The following is a 14,374-nucleotide window of genomic DNA, read 5'->3' as shown; positions in this document are numbered from 1 at the left end:
TCTTAACCACCCTCTGAAATGGAAAAGCAAATCACTCAGTTAAGGGCCATGGATGGGCAACAAAAGCTGGCCATGCCAGTGACACCGCATTAATGCATAAAGAAAACATGGATTATGATCACCTACAAAAACTTCAACTCCCAACTAGTAGCTTTACCACCTGTTCAACTTTATCTTCTAAAACTAAACCCAGAATCACCTCACTCTCTTGTTCTGAGGAAGGGTCACCGGACCCGAAACGGTAACTCTGTTTTTTCCTTCACAGATGCTGCCAGACCTGCTGAGCTTTTCCAGCAACTTTGTTTTTGTTCCCTCTCTTGTTGGACTCGCTATGCCGTTGAATAAATTCTCCACAAGGTGTTTTAAGAATGCTCCTTTCTCTATGCCTTTCTCACAAATTCCATCCCAGTTAACACTTGGTCAGTTGAAATTTCCCACTGTTTACTGTCCTAATTGTTTTTGTAATTTGCAGAGCTTTGTCTATATGTTTCCTCATCTATTTCCCTCTGACTGTTTGGGAGTTTATAATGCAATCCCAGCAGTGTAATGGGCCTTTTCACATTTATCTGTACAACACATATAGCCTCATTTGATGATACTTCTACCGTCTCACCCCTCCACCTTTCTCTAAATGTTATCTTCACATTAAGGGCAGCATGGTGGCTCAGTGGTTAGCACTGCTGCCTCACAGCACAAGGGACCCAGGTTCAGTTACACCCTCGGGCGACTGTCTGTGGAGTATGCATGTTCTCCCCATGTCTGTGTGGGTTTCCTCTGGGTACTCTTGTTTCCTCCCACAGTCCAAAGATGTGCAGGCTAGGTGGATTGGTCATGCTAAATTGCTCATAGTGTTCAGGGATGTGTAGATTAGATGGGTTATAGGGGGATGGGTCTGGTTGGGATGCTCTAAGGGTCAGTGTGGACTTGTTGGGTCAAAGGGCCTGTTCCCACGTTGTAGGGATTCTATGATCTATGATTTGTGCAAACCCACCTCACCAAATGCCTTTCCTTTTTATCCCTCTTTCTAGTTCCTCGGCAAACCCTGTAACCAGGAATATTAAGCTTTCATTCTTACCTGTCCTTTAGCTGAGTCTCAGTAATAGCTATAATATCATTGCAAATTTATACAATTTGCTGCAAGGCATGTGACATCCACAGAAACAAAACATCATCTGTAATAAAGAGGAGGAGGAACAGGGGAGAAATTAATCTAAACTTATTACAGCACAGCTAATACTGAACAGACCCTCTAATTGTTGCTTTTATTCAGAACAGATATTGGTGGGCAGTTGGAAAAAGGGATAGCAGCAGGAAACAAGTACAAATGCTACAGCTGTCATTCTCTCTCTGAGTTAAATTTGGCAACTTGCTCTTTAAAGGTTCCAATATTTGGACTTTCTTTGCTAACAGTGAAAAAAAAGCTAAGTTGTGGAATCATTCAAAGACCTAGGTCTAACTGGATTTCCATCAGAACTGAAGCTTGGTCTGAAAGATTTTCCATTGGTCTATGGCTGTAGAAATTAGGCTTAGTTCACAAGAATCAGTTTGAGAGGTTTCATCAAACCTTATTTGTTTCACAGATCATTATCAAGGAGGGTGCTCTCCCCTTTTTCTTTTCTTTTCCAAATATCATGTCTGCGGAGTTTGTTGTTCATTTGTATCATGTGCATGTATTTGTCTGAAATTAAGGGGATAAAGTTCTAATTCCAGATCGTAGCTTAGTTTTTAAACAGTATTGCCAATTTTTTTATGAATGAAAACCAAAAGAACTGCGGATGCTGTAAATCAGGAACAAAAACAAAGTTGCTGGAAAATTTCAGCAGGTCTGGCAGCATCTGTGAAGGGAAAAACAGAGTTAACGTTTCGGGTTCTGAGGAAGGTCACCAGACCCAAAACATTAACACTGGTTTTCCCTTCACAGATGCTGCTAGACCTGCGGAGCTTTTCCAGCAACTTTGTTTTTGTTTTTTATGAATGAGTTTTAATTATAATAAACAGATTATTTTTGAGTTCATTAAAGAATCCTGGTGACTCCAGAGTCCTCTATTCTGAATAGCAGTACACCATCGAATCAATTGACCACTTTAGTGATTGCATTAACAAAATTATACAAATATTGTGTGGAGTAGTGGGGCTTAATTCCCAGTGCATGGCCTTAACACTTGAGTATTGCTGAAAAAGATGCAAGCTGTCCAAGCTTTTTGTCTTGCACTCATCTGGACAGAATCGCAAGAATACCAAATCTCAAGGGTAAGATTGATTTATACTGCATGAGAAAAGTATGGTTGGCAAATGGACTCAGACTGATGAAGATATTGTCATAGAGACAGCGAAAAGAGACAGTTGTTCTTCATACTCGTAGGATCTAATGTTAGATTTGTGATTGAGTAAATCATAGTGTGGTCCAATGTGTGAAGAATTGCACCAACATTAATTTAAAGCTGTCAATCAGGATCACAGGATGACTAACATACATTTACTAGAGCCTATGATTATTCATATGCAAGGCGCTGCCCTCTGTGAGCAGAAAGTACATGTACAGGCTTTTCACCTTTCTTAATTATTCAGAAGTATGGAGAACAATCATACCCTGGAGTAATTCTTATGGCAACGCGCCAAACAATTAAATTTGACTTGCCTTTTCATGCATGTAATTATGCAATATCATGTATAACAACCCTCCGTGCACTGTTCATTCTGTATATTGTTATTTTCTGCACCAGCCCTGTCCCTTCTGCCTATCATAGCACCAGCTCCACAACGACTAAACCTATTCAATGGGAAATTACTCCACCTTGAGAGGTGTTGTAAAGGAAGGTGGCCTTGAGAGTGCAGATCACAAGTGTTAAGGAACGAGATGTAAGTCAACGTTAGTAGGAACTGCAGATGCTGGAGAATCTGAGATAACAATGTATAGAGCTGGATGAACACAGCAGGCCAAGCAGCATCAGAGGAGCAGGAAAGCTGACGTTTCGGGCCTAGACCCTTCTTCAGAAATGGGGGAGGGGAAGGGGGTTCTGAAATAAATAGGGAGAGAGGGGGAGGCAGACAGAAGATGGATAGAGGAGAAGATAGGTGGAGAGGAGACGGACAAGTCAATGAGGCAGGGATGGAGCCAGTGTAGGTGGGGAGTTAGGGAGGGGATAGGTCAGTCCAGAGAGGACGGACAGGTCAAGGGGGCGGGATGAGGCTAGTAGCTAGGAGATGGGTGTGGGGCTTGAGGTGGGAGGAGGGGATAGGTTGGAGGAAGGACAGGTTAGGGAGGTGGGAACAAGCTGGGGTGGTTTTGGGATGCGGTAGGGGGAAGGGGTATTTTGAAGCTTGTGAAGTCCACATTGATACTATTGAGCTGCAGGGTTCCCAAACGGAATATGAGGTGCTGTTCCTGCAACCTTCGGATGGCATCGTTGTGGCACTGCAGGAGGCCCAGGATTGACAAGTTGTTTGAGGAAGGGGGGGGGGGGAGTTGAAATGGTTCACGACTGGGAGGTGCAGTTGTTTAGTGCGAACCGAGCGTAGGTGATCTGCAAAGCGGTCCCCAAGCCTCTGCTTGGTTTCCCCGATGTAGAGGAGGCCACAACGGGAACAGCGGATGCAGTATACCACATTAGCAGATGTGCAGGTGAACATCTGCTTGATGTGGAACGTCTTCTTGGGGCCTGGAATGGGGATGAAGGGGAAGGAGTAGGTGCAGGTGTAGCACTTCCTGCGGTTGCAGGGAAAAGTGCCGGGTGTGGTGGGGCTGGAGGGGAGTGTGGAGCAGACAAGGGAGTCCCGAAGAGATTGGTCCCTCCGGAAAGCAGATAAGGGTGGGGAGGGAAAAATGTCTTTGGTGGTGGGGTCGGATTGCAGATGGCGGAAGTGTCGGAGGATGATGCGTTCGATCCGGAGGTTGGTGGGGTGGTACGTGAGGACGAGGGGGATTCTGTTTTGGTTGTTGTTGCAGGGAGGGGGTGTGAGGGAAATGTGGGACACATGGTCGAGGGAGTTTTCGACCACTGAGGTGGGGGGGAGGTTGCGGTCCTTGAAAAACGAGGACATCTGAGTTGTTCGGGAGTGGAATGCCTCATCCTGGGAGCAGGTGCAGTGGAGGCGAAGGAATTGGGAATAGGGGATGGCATTTTTGCGGGAAGGTGGGTGGGAGGAGGTGTATTCTAGGTAGCTGTGGGAGTCGGTGGGCTTGAAATGGATATCGGTTTCCAGGTGGTTGTCAGAGATGGAAACAGAGAGGTCCAGGAAGGAGAAAGAGGTATCAGAGATGGTCCAGGTGAACTTAAGGTTGGGGTGGAAGGTGTTGGTGAAGTAGATGAACTGTTCGAGCTCCTTGTGGGAGCACGAGGCGGCGCCGATACAGTCATCAATGTAACGGAGGAAGAGGTGGGGTTTAGGGCCAGTGTAGCTACGGAAGAGGGATTGTTCCATGTAACCTACAAAGAGGCAAGCATAGCTTGATTCCATGCAGGTACCCATGGCCACCCCCTTTGTCTGTATGAAGTGGGAGGAATTGAAAGAGAAGTTGTTCAGGGTGAGGACGAGTTTGGCTAAGTGGATGAAGGTGTCAGTGGAGGGGGACTGGTCGGGCCTGCGGGACAGGAAGAAGCGGAGGGCCTTTAGGCCATCTGCATGGGGAATGCAGGTGTATAGGGACTGGATGTCCATGGTAAAGATGAGGTGTTGGGGACCAGGGAATTGGAAGTTTTGGAGAAGTTGGAGGGCGTGGGTGGTGTCACGGACGTAGGTAGGGAGTTCCTGGACCAAAGTGGAGAAAATGGAGTTGAGATAGGTGAAGATAAGTTCGGTGGGGCAGGAGCAGGTGGAGACAATGGGTCGACCAGGGCAGTCAGGTTTGTGGATTTTGAGAAGGAGATAGAAGCGGACGGTGCGGGGTTGGGGAATGATGAGGTTGGAGGCTGTGAGTGGGAGGTCACCTGAGGTGATGAGGTTGTGGATGGTTTGGGAGATGATGGTTTGGTGGTTGGGGGTGGGGTCATGATCAAGGGGGCGGTAGGAGGAGGTGACGGAGAGTTGGCGCCTGGCCTCAGTGATGTACAGGTCAGTGGGCCATACTACAACTGCGCCTCCCTTATCCACGGGTTTTATGGTGAGGTTGGGGTTGGAGCGGAGGGCTGCACATTCTGTAGGGGAGAGGTTGGAGTGGGTGAGAGGCGTGGAGAGGTTGATGTGATTGATATCACGATGGCAGTTGATGTAAGTTAGCCTGTAGGAAGAGTACAATAGACCTCATTGCCCCTGAGCTAAGGAGAGATTCCAGCTGGAGAATGTTCATATCACAGGAGCTTTTATCGAGCGCCTGAGCTCACTCACGCCGAATGGCTGACACTTGGGCAAGGTTTCAGAGCGAGCTGTGGCATCCCATGCAGCATTCTCATGCAGGCTGGGACTGAAGTGACAACAAAAGGTTGTAATTCAACCTTCTTCAAATGTCCAAGACCCAAACAGTCGGACTAGCAGATGATCCAGGGGCGAGTGAGAGAAAGGAAGGTTAACAATGCAAGTGAGAACTATTCCTGTCAACATGACTGCTGAAGCAACAAGAGGGATAATGGGAAAGAGAAAGAAAGGTTCAGCACTAATTAACACTTTGAACTAAAAAATAGTTTTATTTAGTTATCTACATGAGTTAAAACACAGGCAATTGGTGTGAATATTAGATGATTAAGTTATACTGCATTAAATTCAACACAAGTCTTTTACAAGTGGAGATTACACTCAAAGAATGTGGGGTTGGGCAAGTTAGAATGTTTAGGAAAGGGGCAGAGGGGGATCAGGAGTGCTTCAGGGGTCAGGTGTGGTGCAAAGAGGTATTAGGAGTGGGACAGAGTGGGTAAGGAGTGGGACAGAGGGGTACAAGCGTGAGGCAGAGTTATAGTGATAGAGTCATACAGTCAAACAGTATGGAAACAGACCCTTAAGTCCAACTCGTTCATGCCAATCAGACATTCCAATCTGATCCAGTCCGACTTGCCAAGGTTCGGCCCATATCCCTCTAAACCTTCCTTTTCATATACACAAACAGATGCCTCTTAAATGTTGTAAAAGACAATGTCGTCGAGGAGAATACTGAGATACAGTCTATTAGACTAGACGGGATTGAGGTTCATAAGGAGGAGGTGTTAGCAATTCTAGAAGGTGTGAAAATAGATAAGTCCCCTGGGCCGGATGGGATTTATCCTAGGATTCTCCGGGAAGCTAGAGAGGAGATTGCAGAGCCTTTGGCTTTGATCTTTATGTCCTCATTGTCTTCAGGAATAGTGCCAGAAGACTGGAGACTAGCAAATGTTGTCCCCTTGTTCAAGAAGGGGAGTAGAGACAACCCTGGTAATTATAGACCAGTAAGCCTTACTTCAGTTGTGGATAAAGTGTTGGAAAGGATTATAAGAGATAGGATTTATAATCATCTAGAAAGGAATAATTTGATTAGGGATAGTCAACACGGTTTTGTGAAGGGTAGGTCGTGCCTCACAAACCTTATTGAGTTCTTCGAGAAGGTGACCAAACAGGTGGATGAGGGTAAAGCGGTTGATGTGGTGTATTTGGATTTCAGTAAAGTGTTTGATAAGGTTCCCCATGGTAGGCTATTGCAGAAAATACAGAGGCATGGGATTGAGGGTAATTTAGCAGTTTGGATCAGAAATTGGCTAGCTGTAAGAAGACAGAGGGTGGTGGTTGATGGGAAATGTTCATCCTGGAGTTCAGTTACTAGTGGTGTACCTCAAGGATCTGTTTTGGGGCCACTGCTGTTTGTCATTTTTATAAATGACCTGGATGAGGGCGTAGAAGGAAGAGTTAGTAAATTTGCGGATGACACCAAAGTCGGTGGAGTTGTGGATAGTGTGGAAGGATGTTGCAGGTTACAGAGGGACATAGATAAGCTGCAGAGCTGGGCTGAGAGGTGGCAAATGGAGTTTAATGCGGAAAAGTGTGAGGTGATTCACTTTGGAAGGAGTAACAGGAATACAGAGTACTGGGCTAATGGTAAGATTCTTGGAAGTGTGGATGAGCAGAAAGATCTCGGTGTCCATGTGCATAGATCACTGAAAGTTGCCACCCAGGTTGATAGCGTTGTTAAGAAGGCGTACAGTATGTTAGGTTTTATTGGTAGAGGGATTGAGTTTCGGAGCCATGAGGTCATGTTGCAGCTGTACAAAACTCTGGTGCGGCCGCACTTGGAGTATTGCGTACAGTTCTGGTCACCGCATTATAGGAAGGATGTGGAAGCATTGGAAAGGGTGCAGAGGAGATTTACCAGGATGTTGCCTGGTATGGAGGGAAGGTCTTATGAGGAAAGGCTGAGGGTCTTGAGGCTGTTTTCGTTAGAGAGAAGAAGGTTAAGAGGTGACTTGATAGAGACATACAAGATGATCAGAGGATTAGATAGGGTGGACAGTGGGAGCCTTTTTCCTCGGATGGTGATGGCTAGCACGAGGGGACATAGCTTTAAATTGAGGGGTGATAGATATAGGACAGATGTCAGAGGTAGGTTCTTTACTCAGAGAGTAGTAAGGGCGTGGAATGCCCTGCCTGCAAAAATAGTAGACTCGCCCACTTTAAGGGCATTTAAATGGTCATTGGATAAACATATGGATGATAATGGAATAGTTTAGGTTAGATGGGCTTCAGATTGGTTTCACAGGTCAGCGCAACATCGAGGGCCGAAGGGCCTGTACTGCGCTGTAATGTTCTATGTTCTATGTTCTATGTTCTATGTTCTATGTAATTGTACTCACCACCACCACTTCCTCTGGCAGCTTCATACTCTCACCAATCTCTGTATGAAAAAGTTACACCTCAGATCCTTTTTAAATCTTTCCCTCTGACTGTAAACCTATGGAGAGTCAGTGGTGGGGCAGAAAAGGACGGGAGTGAGGTGTGGGTGGGTAAGAAGTGAGATGAGAGGAGGAACAGCCTGTTTTTGTGTGGGTAGGCTCTGGCCCAGTGGTATTCTTGCTAAGCTAATAATCGAAAGGCCCAGGCAATGTTTTGGGGGCTTGGGTTTGAATCCTGCCATGGCACTTGGTGGAATTTGAATTCAATAGTAATCTGGGAATAAGAGTCTTATAATGGCCATAGGCAGGAAAAACCCATCTGGTTCACTAATGTCCTTTAGGGAGGGACATCCGCCATCCTTATCCAGTCTGGTTTACTTGTGACTCCAGACCCACAGCAATGTGGTTGACTTTCAACTGCCCTTTGGGCAATTACAGAAGGGCAATAAATGCTGGCCTAGCCAGTGATGCCCACATGCCATGAATTAATAGAAAAAAAGGCTAACGGTTGTGAGAGAAGCATTGGGTGAGGGGTGGTAGTATGTGGTCAGTGTTTGGGGTAGAGCAGTTTCTGAGTTAAATGTTGGAAAAGGAGCAATATATGGGAGAATGGTTTTGGCCCAGGGGTGACAGGATGGGCCATGGGATGTTACAGTATCTGGGGAGGAAACAAGTCTTGGAGGGACAACATCTCACGTGGGACAATAGTTTACAGTGTGAGTCTTTGGATTGCAACACAAGCATAGTGCCTAGGTTGGGAGACTTGGGGCTTTAGCAGTTGGTGAAAGTGTGGCAATATGGGCAAGTGACATGAAAGGAAAGTAGGTGTCTGGGATTGGGGCATTGTGGGTTGGGATGAGAGATTACATATGATCATATGAATTAGGAGTTGGAGTAGGCCACTTGACCTCTCGAGTCTGCTCTGCATTTGAAAAGCTTCATTTCCTTTTTGCCTTGTTCATGACATACCTGACGCAGCTTTTGGTAACATTTGGGTTTGAAGATTGTCATTAAGAAGGGGAAGCAATGTTGGGATAGCAGATTGGTGAGGTGATGTTTAAGGGCAGTGCCTGTACAGGGTGTAGTGTCTGTATTGCACTATCTAGAATAGGAGCAGTACATACAATGGAGGAATGGAACTCCACGCATCTGGGGCCTGAATCTGGAAGGATAGAGTCCAGAGGGATAGTGTCTGGAGTACAGTATCTGGGGGCAACATCAAGTTGAATGTCTGGGTGACCACATTTTGCGGAATGGTATTGGGGGTGAAATGTGCCTTGGCAGTAATAACTGGACAGACAGTGTCTGAGGTACAGTATCTTGGGGCCGTTGTCATGGCTGGTCATTATCAGGGGAATGTCTGAAGATCAGTGTATTGGGAAGCAGTTTCCAGAGAACAGTGTCCTACAAACAAACATTCACACATACCAACATATAAAACAAGAACTGAGTAGACCATTCGGCTTTTTGAGACTGCTTCATCATTCAATAAGATTATAAATAATCTGCTTGTGTTTTGAATTCCACATTCCTATCAACTCCTCATAATTTTTGATTCCATCACCTTACAAGAAAAATACTCAATAACCCCACTTTCACTGACTTCCAAAGTGGGGTGCCACAGGGATCGGAGCTGGGACCTCAGCTATTCACAATACATATTAACAATTTGGATGAGGGAACAAAATGTAGCATCTCCAATTTTGCAGATGATACCAAGTTGGGTGGGAGGGTGAACTGTGACGATGCAGAGATCCTTCAGCATGATCTGAACAGGTTGGGTGAGTGGGCAAATCAATGGCAGATGCAGTAAAATTTGGATAACTGTGAGGTTATTCACTTCGGAAGCAAAAACAAGAAAGCAGATTGCTACCTGAATGGCTGTAAATTGGGAGAGGGGAGTGTGCGGCGGGACTTGGGTGTCCTTGTGCACCAGTCACTGAAGGTAAACATTGCAGGTGCAGCAGGCAGTAAAGAAGGCAAATGGTATGTTGCCCCTCATTGTGAGAGGTTTCGAATACAGGAACAGGGATGTGTTGCAGTTGTACAGGGCCTTGGTGAGACCGCATCTGGAATATTATGTGAAGTTTTGGTCTCCTTTTCTAAGGAAGGATGCTCTTACTCTTGAGGGAGTGCAGCAAAGGTTTACTAGGCTGATTCTGGGGATGGCGAGTCTGACATATCAGGAGAGATTGACTAGGTTGGGGTTGTTTTTCGCTGGAGTTCAGATGAATGAGGGACTGATCTCATAGAGACTTACAAAATTCTAACAGGACAGGACAGGGGAGCTGCAGGGAGGATGATCCTGATGGTGGGTGCATCCAGAAGCAGGGATCACAATATGAGGATTCAGGGTAGACGATTTAGGATGGAGATAAGGAGACATTTCTTCACCTAAAGAGTGGTGAGCTTGTGGAGTTCATTGCCACAGGAAGTAGTTGAATGCCAAAACATTGAATATATTCAAGGGGCGACTAGATTTAGCACTTGGGACAAATGAGATCAAAGGTTATGCAGAGAAAGCAGGATTAGGCTATTGAATTGTGCGATCAGCCATGATCGTAAAGAATAGCGGAGCAGGCTCGAAGGGTCAAATGGCTTCCTCCTGCTCTTATCTTCTATGTTTCTATGTTTAAATTCCACTGGAAACAAGGCCAGTCTGTACAAATTACTCCCATAAGACATCCAATCATTCTAGGTACCAATCAAGCAGATCTCCTCTGAACTGCCACTAATGCATTTATATATTTCCTTAAATAAGGAGACCAAAACTGCACACAGTTCTCAAGATAAAGGTCTCAGCAATGCCCTGTGTAACTGAAGTACATATATCCTTACTTTTATATTCAATTCATGTCATAATAAAGGATAGCAGACAAATGGCCTTCTTGATTACATGCTGTTCCTGCACACTAAAATTTTGTGACTCATGCACAAGAACACCTAGATCCCTCTGTGCCTCAGAATTCCACAGTCATCCACCATTTTAGTAAAGCCTTCTTTTTCACTCTTCCTGCCAAAGTGAATTTGGACTTCCAGGAGGCATTCAACAAAGTACTAAAAGATTAAGTCATAGATCAGAGTCCATGGTGTTGGAGGTAGTATATTGACATGGATATGGACAGTATATTGGCTAAGGGGCAGGAAACAGCAAGTGGGGATAAGGGATTCTTTTTCAGGTTGGTGACCCGTGACCAGTGGGGTTCACAGGGTTCGGTGCTAGGATCACAACTGTCTATGATATATATGCTATCTACAGGGTCAGTCACCTCAGTTTTTTGGCTGATGGCTGGTTTGCAATACAGCGGGATGACATGAGATAGCAGGAACTGCAGATGCTGGAGAATCTGAGATAACAAGATGTAGAGCTGGATGAACACAGCAGGCCAAGCAGCATCAGAGGAGCAGGAAGGCTGACGTTTCGGGCCGAGACCCTTCTTCAGAAATGGGGGAGGGGAAGGGAGTTCTGAAATAAATAGGGAGAGAGGGGGAGGCGGATAGAAGATGGATAGAGGAGAAGATAGGTGGAGAGGAGACAGACAGTTCAAAGAGGCGGGGATAGAGCCAGTAGAGGTGAGTATAGGTGGGGAGGTAGGGTCGAGATAGGTCAGTCCAGGGAGGACGGACAGGTCAAGGGGGCGGGATGAGGTTAGTAGATAGGAGATGGGGGTGGGGCTTGCGGTGGGAGGAGGGGAAAGGTGGGAGGAAGGACAGAATCCCCCTCGTCCTCACGTACCACCCCACCAACCTCCGGATCCAACGCATCATCCTCCGACACTTCCGCCATCTGCAATCCGACCCCACTACCAAAGACATTTTTCCTTTCCCCCACTTATCTGCTTTCCAGAGGGACCACTCTCTCCGTGACTCCCTTGTCCACTCCACACTCCCCTCCAGCCCCACCACACCTGGTACTTTTCCCTGCAACCACAGGAAGTGCTACACCTGCCCCTACACCTCCCCCATCCCAGGCCCCAAGAAGACTTTCCACATCAAGCAGATGTTCACCTGCACATCTGCCAATGTGGTATACTGCATCCGCTGTTCCCGTTGTGGCCTCCTCTACATCGGGGAAACCAAGCAGAGGCTTGGGGTCCGCTTTGCAGATCACCTACGCTCGGTTCACACTAAACAACTGCACCTCCCAGTCGCGAACCATTTCAACTCCCCCTCCAATTCCTCAGATGACATGTCCATCCTGGGCCTCCTGCAGTGCCATGAGCTTGGGTTCAATTCCTGCAACGGCTCAGCTTACCATGAAGACTCTCCTTCTCGACCTCTCCCCTTGTCTGATGTGTGGTGATCCTCAGGTTAAACCACCACCAACCGCCTCTCTCTCTCTCATGAGAGAGCAGCCCAATGGTTTGTTAAGACTCTGGCAACTTTACCTTTAAACTGTATATTAATGACATGGAGGAAGGAAGTGAATATACTGTAGCCAAATTTGCATATGACATAAAAATAGTTGGAAAGACAGGTTGTGCTATGGATGCAACAGTTTGCAGAGAGTTTAAGTAAGTGGGCAAAACGTTGACAGATGGTGTATAATGTGAGAAAATGTGAAGTTGTTCATTTTGGAAGAGAGAACAAATGAACAATATGGAGAAAAATGCAGAAAGCTACAACATAAAGGGGTAAATTATGCATGAAAGACAGAAAACTAGCACACTGGAGCAGCAAGTAATCAGGAAGGCTAATGGAATGTTGGTGCTTATTTCAAAGGTGTTGGAGTACAAGAATAGGGAAGTCTTCCTGCAACTGTACAAGGTTCTGGTGAGATCACATCTGATGTACTGTGAGTAGTTTTGGTCCCCTTATTTAAGGAAAAGGTATCATTTCATTTGAGGCAGTTCATTGAAGTTTCACTCAGATGACCCTGATATGAAGGGATTGTCTTATGAGCTAAACACATTGGGAGTCTGCTCACTAGAAGAATGATAGATGATTTCATTGAAACATAGTGGATCCTTAAGTGGCTTGATAGGGTAAAGTTGCTTTCCCTCACTGGAGAATCCAGGACCAGAGCGCATAGTCTCAGAATAAAGGTGTGTCAATTTAAGACTGAGACGAGGAGGAATTTCTTCTCTCAGAGGATTGTGAGTCTTGAGAATTCCATGCCACAGAGAGCTGCGCAGTCCTTGACACAGTTCTTGTGTATATGCGAGGCTGACGAGGATGGATTCTTGACCAGTAGAATAATCAAAGATTATGGGGCAAGGGCAGCAAAATTGGATGTGAGGAATGTTGGTTCAGCCACTATCCTATTGAATAGCAGAGCAGACTCAAGGGGCTGAACAAACATCTCCTGTTCCTGTGGCCTCATCATATGGTGTGATTGGGGGAGCAGTGATGGGGGGGAGAGGGAGGGCAAGATGGGCAGAATTATAACAGAGAGGGAGAGCTGGCAATGAGGAGTGAAGTGCATTGGAAGTGTAATGGGTAGAGGTTGATAGGGATAGCGATGTCTGGGGAAGGGGTTGATGGGGAATCCTGTCTCAGGGAGGAGGTGAAGGCAGAAACAGTGTTTCAGGGAAGGGGTTTTGAAGAGACTGGTGTCTGCGTGAGGGGGTGATGGGGAGCAGAGTCTGGGGAGGGGTTGATGGAGGCAGTGTCTGGAGAGAAGGTGGGGGAAATGGTTCAGCAGGAGGAGTTCAGGGTAACAGGCGAGCAGTGTCTAAGGGAGGGGGGAATAGGGATCAGGGTCTCAGGGAGGGGTAGCTGGGAGGCAGTGCCTGGGGCAATGAGTAATATGGGGGGACAATCTGGGGCAAGGGTGTGGGGATAATGGGGGCTATGAACAGGCGAAGAGAGTGTGGGTGATGGGGAGCGGTCCCTGGGGCGGGGTGATGGGGAGAGATGCCTGGGGGACTGGGGCTGATCGGGAGCAATCTCTGAGGGAGGGGGAGATAGAGAGCAGTGCCTGGGGGTTGATGGGGAGCACTGTCTGGGGAAATAAGGGCTAATGGGGAACAGTGCCTGAGGAAGGGAGTGGGGGTGACTGGGTGCAGTGCCTGGGGGAGGGAGTGGTGGTGATGAGGAACAATGTGTGGGGGAGTGGAGTGATAGGAAGCACTGTCTGGGGGAGAGGGGGATGGGGAGCACTGTCTGGGGAAGTGGAGATGATGGGGAGTAGGGCCTGGGGAAAGAGGTGATGGGGAACAGTGAGTAGGGGACGAAGTAGGGGTGATGGGGAAAAGTGCCTGGGATCTGAAGGGGAGCACTGTCAAGGGGAATAGGGAGTGCGGTGTGTGGGGGGTGATGGGGTGCAGTGAGTGTGGGGTGATGGGGAGCAGTGTATGCAGGGTGATGGGGTGCAGTGTGTGGGGGGTTGCTGGGGAGCAGTGTATGGGGGAGTGGACGTGATGGGGAGCAGTGTGGAGGGTGATGGGGAGCAGTATGGGAGAAGTGGGGTTGATGGGGAGCGGCGTGGGGGCTGATGGGGAGTAGTGTCGGGGGAGTGGGGGAGATAGGGAGCAGTGTGTGGGGAGGTGATGGGGAGCAGTGTGTGGGGGCGGCGGATGGGGAGCAGTGTGTGGGGGTGATGGGGAGCAGTGTGTGGGCGGTGATGGGGAGCAGTGTGGGGGGGG

Source organism: Rhincodon typus, chromosome 34 (assembly GCF_021869965.1).
Source record: "Rhincodon typus isolate 14 chromosome 34, sRhiTyp1.1, whole genome shotgun sequence".
NCBI lineage: Eukaryota > Metazoa > Chordata > Chondrichthyes > Orectolobiformes > Rhincodontidae > Rhincodon > Rhincodon typus.
The sequence above is the reverse complement of the archived record's forward strand: the minus strand, read 5'-3'. Positions refer to the sequence as shown.